Source organism: Ailuropoda melanoleuca, chromosome 8 (genome assembly GCF_002007445.2).
Source record: "Ailuropoda melanoleuca isolate Jingjing chromosome 8, ASM200744v2, whole genome shotgun sequence".
Classification (NCBI taxonomy): domain Eukaryota; kingdom Metazoa; phylum Chordata; class Mammalia; order Carnivora; family Ursidae; genus Ailuropoda; species Ailuropoda melanoleuca.
Window position 1 is genome coordinate 123,875,216 of NC_048225.1, and position 9,018 is coordinate 123,884,233.

At 44.9% G+C, this 9,018-nt stretch overlaps 1 long non-coding RNA gene across 2 annotated transcripts in view; it reads right to left on the minus strand.

The window, feature by feature from the left end:
- Positions 1–395: 395 nt before the first annotated feature.
- The window catches only part of LOC117803476, an 18,583-nt gene continuing 9,960 nt past the window's right edge, over positions 396–9,018 (minus strand). The window contains exons 2-4 of one of the 2 annotated variants that reach the window (XR_004627407.1): positions 2,861–2,945; positions 1,862–1,973; positions 396–1,433 (exon numbers count right to left, since the gene is read on the minus strand). This is a non-coding gene — a long non-coding RNA (uncharacterized LOC117803476). Of the gene's footprint in view, positions 1,974–2,860; positions 2,946–9,018 lie in introns of both variants that reach the window. The other variant, XR_004627406.1, reaches the window with a different exon arrangement.

A 9,018-nucleotide genomic window follows, 5' to 3' on the forward strand; every position in this document is an offset into this window, starting at 1 on the left:
TCCCGCCCGCGGAGGCCCCCACTCTTCCGCCCGCCTGTTGCCCGCGGACGCCCCCGCCCCCGCCCCCGCTCGGGTGCCCGCCCTAGCGGTCGGTAGCCTTCCCGTCAGTGAGGTTGAGTCAAGACCGGAAGGTGGAGAGGGGCTGGTGTCGGTTCCCGGCAGTGAGGGCAGGATGACGCGGAACGGGCAACACGCCGCGGAAGGGAAGCAGAGCGGAGCCGGGTGTCGCGGATGGGATGGCGAGAAGGGGCCGATCCCATTCCGCCGCCCCACTGCCTCTCCCAGGCGTCTGTGGCTCGGGCCCAGGCGCTGGGAAAGACCGGGTTCGTCCCCAGGGGAGTGGCGTCCACACCCGCACTCATGCATGGCGGTGTTCCGTCCGATCCTGTTCACTCGGCTCCTGCGTCTCTGACCCTAAACCGCTCTGATCCCAATTACAGGTGTGCTATTTAAAAGGATTCTACGGACGTAACAACGGGGAAAGTCTGGTGTAGGAGAGTGCAGCAGTTCTCTACATACCTTGCAGAGTCTTGAATTTGTTAATGCACATTTAAAAATCATGACTCATTTTTGTTTTACATTTACCTTGTAAATGCAAGTGGTTTACAATGTCACTGAATCATTTTAACAATCTTAGGAGACAGTCACCACCAAAATGCAACAGATGAAGAAATAAAGTTGTTAAGGGACATGCCCGAGGTCCCATTCTAGTGATGGGGCCAGATCCAAACCTAGGTCATTCATACTGATTGTCCACAAATCCCTTTTTATATTTTCTTTTTCTTTAAGATTTTATTTATTTATTTGATAGAGTGCGCACAAGTAGGTGGAGTGGCAGGCAGAGGGAGAGGGAGAAGCAGACTCCCCGCTGAACCCAGAGCCGATGGTGGGACTTGATCCCAGGACCCTGAGATCATGACCCAAGCCAAAGGCAGATGCTTAACCGACTGAGCCACTCAGGGGCCCCCACAAATCCCTTTTTAAATTGGAGCATCACTAGGTATCAGCCCTACAGATACTGCAGTTTGTCTTGGAGTGCCTGGAGAGGGGAGCTGTGAGGTCCAAGCCAGACAAGGGAATGAATGTGAGCCCCTACCCTGCCGTGGAAGAGGCGGATTGCCCCTTTTGACCACAAGGTGAGGCAGTGGGGAAACTGCAGGACACAGGTCGAGGTGCCACCGGTGCTTGCTGCTGCCCCTTCCCACACCCCTCGTGGGACATGCCCAAATATTCCCATGACAGCCTGCAGTGGGGCCAGTGCTGGAAGGAATCAGATCCTCCCGCTTCTGAGGAAATGCATTAAAAACCCAGGAGTAGGAAGTGAGCACACCCGGCTATCCTGCTAATCCAGCCACAGTGGGAGTTTTGGGGGAATGAAGAGAAGAATGGAGTCTGAAGAGACTGAACTCCTATCTCCTTCCAAGGGAAGACACCTAGACAAGAACAAATGTCTTTTGTAAACAAGGGAACGAGACAGATCAGCCCGTTGGGCAGAGACTTTGCAACTACAGGAAAATGAGTGAACTAGTTAATGTCAGGATAAGACCCCAAAAGGCCCAGCAGAAACAGCTGCAAGTCAGCAGGAGGCCCGCAGGGACAAGGCCAACATGGCTGAGAGCAGTAGCGTCCCAGAGGCCAGCCACAGGGACCTGACGTTGCCTCCCCTCTCTGCTACCATGATAGTTCCACGTGAACCTAGATGCCACCTTGAGGGTGTGTTCTGATTACTGCTGTGTAACAAACCACTCCAGGGTCAAGAATTGGTAAAGAGTAGCAGGGGGACAGTTTCTGTTCCAAAATCTCTGGGACTTCAGCTAGAACAGAGCCTAGAGGTGACTTAACAGGCTGGTGCTGGCATTACCTGGAGTCACCCACTCACATGCCTGGAGGTTGTGCTTGCTGTTGGCTGGCATTTCAGTAGGAACACTTACACGTGGCCTCTCCATAAGGTCCGCTTCCTCACATCGGGGTGGCTGGATTCCAAGAGAGAGCATTGCAATAGCATCAAGCAGAGGAAAGCATCTTTTTATTTTTTTAAACTTTGTACCACATTTACCTTAGTCAGAGGCCCACCCAAATTCGAGAGGAGAGGATATAGACTCCACCCCTCAATGGGAGGAGTGTGAACAACACATTTAAGAAGAGCATGTGGCGGGGCGCCTGGGTGGCTCAGGTTGTGACCCTAGGGTCCTGGGATTGACCTCCACATTGGGCTCCCTGCTCAGCAGGGAGTTGCTTTTCCCTCTCTGTGTGCCCCCCTCAGCTCATGCTCTCTCTCTCCCTCAAATGAATAAATAGGGACACGTTAACGCTCATTTCCCCAAAACTAATTTGTCACACGGTGATTTCGCCTTCCTACTCCTGGGGCCGTCCAAATTGCGCCTAATCCCTGACTACAACCTTCATGAAGAATTAGGAGGAATGACGAGAGCCCAAACATTTACCAAGAGGGACTGAGTTAACCCCAAAACACTATGTTTGGTTATATTTCTATTTGGTGATATTTCTATATAACCACTTCAAAGTTCAGTGGCTTAAAATAATTTACTATTTCTCATAGTTCTTTTTATTGGCTGGGGCTGAGCTGGGCTGTTCTGATGGGAGTGTGGCTTGAGCTGGAACATTCAAGATAGTTTTAGGCCTCTCTCCACAATGGCCTCTGTCTTTGGCAAGGTGACTGGACTTGCAGGCAACTGACTTCCAAAAAGAAACGTTCCAACCAAGGCAGATCGAAGCCACAGATCTGTTAGGGCTTGTACCCCAGAAGCTACATATTAGTGCTTCCATCCCAGTCTTAGGTCGAAACAGGTCACGGGCCAACCCCAATTCACAGGGAGAGGAAACAGACTCCATTTCTTACAGGGTAAATGCCCGGGTCACACTGCCAAAGAGCTTATGGGATGGGAGATCCTGATGTGATCTCTTTGGAGACACAATCACCACACCTATGCGAAACAAGAAGAAATGGAGAATCTTAAATTAGGCAGTTAAATTTCCCCCTACTTCTCCCCATCTTGTGGGACAGAGGCTTAGGAACAAAGTTAGATCAGTTATTAAATATGCTACCTTCCGCCTCCTGCATATTTGAGTATAAAGAATAAATCGTGAGCCATTACATATGTCAAAACACTAGTCTGCACTAGAAAGAGCCTTGGTATTCAGAAATAAAATTGGACAACAAATTTGAATCAGGATGGGAAATAGATTAATTCTGGTTTTGCTACTATAGATTTGTACCTGTATTTATCCATCATATCAGTGCTTGCTAGAACTTAAACACCTCAAGGTGGACCAAATGATCCGGTGAGACTTTTAAACCCTGATAATTCACTTGTTTGTTTCCTTTGCTCTCATCTCTGGTTCAGTCCATCACCATCCCTCACCGAGCTACTGCAGACGAATCCTAATGAGTATCCGTGCATGCACGGCCGTCCTCTGCCAACCCATTCGCCATTTACGTGTCTTTATGATACATCATTAAACCCTTAATCCTAAGGATATACCTTTAATACAAAAAAAAAAAATTCACATAACTTTTTTTTTTTTAGAACTTTTTTTTTTTTTTAAGATTTTATTTATTTTCGACAGAGATAGAGACAGCCAGTGGGAGGGGGAACAAAANCAAGCAGGGGGAGTGGGAGAGGAAGAAGCAGGCTCATAGCGGAGGAGCCTGATGTGGGGGCTCGATCCCATAACGCCGGGATCACGCCCTGAGCCGAAGGCAGACGCTTAACCGCTGTGCCACCCAGGCGCCCCCACGTAACTTTCTTGTTAGGGATTTCCCTGTAATATTTTCAGATGCTTAAAGCTGGAAGGAAACTTGGAGACCAACTCTTTCATTTTAAGGATGAGGAAAGTGAATGTCGCAGAAGCTATCTGAGCTGCTCAGAAGCACACCGCTTAGTAATTGGCATAAGATGGAACATGACTTCCTGATCTAGTGATCTTTTTACTTATCACATTTTCTTTCAAGTAAAGAGGGAAAATGCATGATAATAATAACACCTTATATATTTTTTTAGGTTTTATTTATTTAAGGAATCTCTGCACCCCACATGGGGCTCAAACTCATGACCCTGAGATCAAGAGTTGCATGCTCAACCGACTGAACCAGCTAGGCACCCCAATACCTTATATTTTCATAACCCATATTTATACTTTTCAAACCTTTCCTTCTTTAAAATCTGATTTTATCTTTAAAGGGAGTCTCTGAAGTCAGCAGGGAGGGTGCTATTATCCTCTATTTGTAAAACTAAGACAAGGAGATACTCAGAAGCTTGGTGACTTGTCCGAGGCTATAACTAGTTGGTAATAGATTTGGACCTAAGAATACAGGTCTTCAACATACTCTTTCGTGGTCTTTAAATTTTTTTTTCCTTTTTTTAAAAAAAGGTTTTTTTTTTACAAAGAAATATGTGCTTATTTTAACAATCAACACAGAAATGTATGATGAAATTTTCTTAAGCAAAAATAACAAAACAAAAAGAGAAGTCATAAAGGAAAAGACATATTTAACTACCTTTACAAAAATTAAGACAAAAGATAGCATACCACAGAGAGAAAAAAAAAAAAGAAACATGCCCTGAGAAATAATCCAACACGTATGACTGATAAAGAATATCTCTGATACACAAAAAATACCTACAAATTAATAAGAAAAAGGAAGAAAACAAAAGAAAAATAAGGAAAGGATATGACTCGGTAATCTATAAGAAAGGAATTCCACGTAGCTAATAAACACATGAAAGGGTGCTAGTAGTCAAAGACCAGAAAAGAAAAGAATACTGAGATACCATTTTCACTCATCAGACTGATACAAAGAGTGATAATTTTCAGAAACTGAAAGGATAGGAGAAAAAGGCACTTTTGTAAGTTGCTGGTGGGACTATAAGTTACCATATTTTTAAGAAAGTAATCTGGCAGTAAATACTAAACATAGACATACATTTGTCCACTCTTAAGAATCTAGCTTCCTGAAATAAAGCCATAAGTACAGAAGGCCAAATGTATAAAGATGTCTGTGACAACACTGTAGCAGCAAAAAAGGGGAACTATCGTGAATGCCCCCCAACAGGGCAATGACTCAGTCACAATGTCTCCACGATAGGATATTAGACCGTCATGTCAAAGAACGAGACAAATCTATACATACTCGCGGTTCTATCCTACTGAGCATCTGTGATTGCATTTGGCCATTGAGCTATTGAACCTACTTCCTATGTCTGGGGGACTACCCCCTACTTCCGCCTCAGGACATACAGTTTCCTCCCACTGTAAAATATCAGATACTCATTTTTCTAGCTCCTACTGCAGCTGGAAAATCTGCAGTCTAGATGCTGCGGTCCCACATCTGGAACTGGGAACAGGTGAGGGAGAGCAGCAGGGAGGACGGTGAATGACTCTTGGTTAGAGTCAATGGCAACAGGGACAACTTCATCTGGTCTCTAGAGTTAGAGTGACGGTGGCTGTAACAGCGGCAGCCAATGTCCAGCACCCAGGACTGACCGCCTGACTTGTAGGGCCCAGTGCAAAATGAAAATGCAGGGCCCCTTGTTCAAAAAGTATTGGGAACTTCAAGATGGAAACAGCAGAGTATGAAGCCAAGAGCACGGTCTTTCCAAGTGCAAGGCCATGGGCAACTCATAGCCGCTGTGTGCATGGGGCCAGCGAGGAGCGCACCAGTGAGTCAGGCAACCCGCGGGGATTATGCCCAGTGACAGCGGCAGTTCCGGGGACCAATTTTGCAGGATGATCAGAAATAACTTAAAATCTAGTAACTTCAAGTCTAATTCTCCAACTTTCCCAGAAAGTGTATGAGCTACACAATGTCCTTTAATAAGCTACTTTTCTGTTGAATTGGCCAGAGTTAGTGTGTTTCTTTCAACTAAGGACTCTGATATCTCATAGATACGTTAAATGAAAAAGGCACGTTGTACAATAATGTGCAGAGTGCAAGAAGACATAACAATTTGGAAGAATACAACAAGGATTGACAGTTATTTAGTAAAACTGTAAAATTCCCAGAAGAAAACATAAATGGAAAACTCCTTAACATCAATCTTGGTGAGAACTTTTTGGATCTGATTCCAAAAGCAAAGGCAAGAAAAGCAAAAATAAACAAGTGGGAGTACAGCAGACTAAAGCTTCTGCACGACAAAGGAAATCATCAACAAAATGAAAAGGCAACCAAGCAAATGGGAGAAAATATTTGCAAATCATATATCTGACAATGGTTAATATTCAAAATATATAAAGAACTCCTACAACTCAACAGCAAAAAATCCAAACATTTAATTAAAGAATGGGCAGAGGATCTGAGACTAGACATTTTTCCAAAGACGTACAGATGGCCATCAGGGACATGAAAAGATGCTCAGCATCACTCATCATCAGGGAAATGCAGATCAAAACCACAATGAGATCTCACTTCGCACCTGGTAGAATGACCACCACCAAGAAGACAAGAGAAAACCATGCTGGTGAGCATGTGGAGAAAAGGGAACCTTTGTGCCCTTGCACTGCTCATGGGAATGCATACTGGTGCAGCCACCGTGGAAAACAATATAGAGGTTCCTCAAAAAATTAAAAATAGAACTACAGGGGCGCCCGGGTGGCTCACTTGGTGAAGCATCTGACTTCAGCTCAGGTCATGATCCCAGGGTCGTGGGACTGAGCCCTGCGTCCAGATCCCTGCTCAGCTGGAGTCTGCTTCTCCCTCTGCCTGCCGCTCCCCCTACTCATGCTCACTCTCTCCCTCAAATAGATAAATAAACACATAAAAAAATAGAACTACAATGTCATCTAACAATTTATTCTGGGTATTTATCCAAAGAAAACAAAAACACTTAACTCGAAAAGATGTATGCACTTTCACGTTCATGGCGGTATTAATCCCAACAGCCAAGATGTGAAAACAACCCAAATCCCCATTGATGGATGAATGGATAAAGAAGATGTGGGGTGTGTGTGTGTGTGTGTGTGTGTGTGTGTGCGCGCGCGCAATGGAATATTACTTTGCCATAGAAAAGAATTAAATCTTGCCATTTGTGACAACATGGATGTCACTTATATGTAGCAAAAATCCAAGCTCATAGATCCAGAGAACAGACTGGGGGTTGCCAGAGGTCGAAGTTGGGGGGGAGGGGGCAAAAAGGGTGAAGGAGGTCAAAGAGCATTAACTTGCCGTTATAAAATAAATAAGTCCTAGGGATGTGGAGTACAGCATGGTGACTAGAGTTAATACTACCATATCGTATATTTGAAAGTTCCTGAGAGAGACCTTGAAACTCCTTGTAAGAAAACAATTTTTCTGTAACAGTGTATGGGGATGGATGTTAACTAGGATCCTAGTGATTGTTTCACAATATACGAAAACTGAATCATGATGTTGTCCACCTGACACTAACGTAATGTTACATGCCCACTTAAAGAAAAAAGAGATTATTTGGCGCCAGGAACAATTCCCTGACATAATCCACCCCCTTGCCACTTCTGCATTAATGTAATTTTTAGTTGGGCATGTAGCCTCTCAGAATAAAAATATATTTCCTGGCCTGTTTATATTTGCAGCTATGCATGGCCATGTGACTAAGTTCACGCAATGAGATGTAAGTGGAAATATCTCTTTGCGACAGTTTTAGGGATCATTCCTTCAAAGAGAGCTGCTATGCGCCGTTTGGTACTACGGCTATCGAGGACTTGAAGATCAGGGTCCCGCCCTTGGGATGGATGAGAGTGAGCTGGAAGGAGCCTAAGATCCTGAACCCTGGCCGGCATATCTCTGGGTTTTTACACAGGGGCAAGTAGATTTCTATATATTTTAAGCCACTCTTATTTTGGGTTTGTTGTCACTTGCAGCCAAATCTACTCTAACTAGACCAGTTTTTTTTACCCGAGGAAGATGAGATTGAAGTGCTGGGTATGGCCTTCTTTTTTCTTCTTCTTCTTTTTAAAAAGGTATTATTATTACTATTATTATTTTTTAGAGAGAAAGAGAGCACAAGTGGGGGATGGGGAGGAGCAGAGGGAAAGGGAAAGAGAGAATCTTAAGCAGGCTGCACGCTCAGCTTGGAGCCTAACACAGGGCTTGATCTCAGGACCCTGAGATCATGACCTGAGCTGAAATCAAGAGCCAGAGGCTCAACTGACTTAGCACCGCCCCCCCCCCCCCCCCCCCCCCCNCCCCGCACTCTGCATGTGACTTTCTTTGTACATCTCTGTCTGATTTGCTAGAGTGAGAACATATTCCCTCTGCAATTAAAAGAAAAAAGACCCCTGAAATTATGGCCAGAGGACCTAGATTCTAATTTCAGCTCCAAAATTCACTGGTTATGGCCTTGGACAAATTACTAAGTTTCTCACTATCTCAATTTTTAAATATTTCTAAATGAGAGAAAATAATTTATATACTGTTTTAAAGTAGTTGAAAAAGACAAAAGCAACATTGCATATTACATGCAAAGTTTTGCAACATTTCAGCTGAGAAAGTTCCTTGAGATGCTTCGTGAAAAATAAGTCCGGGGGCGAAATGAATGGAAGAGACGCTGCTTATCATCTCCCCCCTCCAGCTCTTGGAGTCTCCACGAACAGGAGGAAGTTAAACATCTGACAATTCCCGCAGGAAACAAGCCTGTTTCACGTCATTAACCCGATCACTTTAAAGTAGGGCTGGAGACTTTCGATTTCAGAGTCTGGACCTTCAGGAATGGGCCGGTTTGGGACGGTGACAGCTGGTTCCGCAACTTCCCAGCTGTGCTGCTGCGGACAGTTTCACCTTCCTGCGCTTCCCTTTTCTCGTTTCTAAAACGTACCAATGCTGTTCTCATTCTGTTGCGAGATCATCAAGCATGAAGGTCAAGAAAGAATTCTTGAGATGTTTCAGGGTGGCAAAGTAATAAGTTTATTTCAGTAGTGCGGGGACGGGGACCACCCCCCAGGCAGAAAGGGCTGAGCTTTGGCTGAGTCAAGCTGGGGTGACAAGCTTAGTGCTCAAGGGGGGGTGGGGGGAGGTGGAGGGTG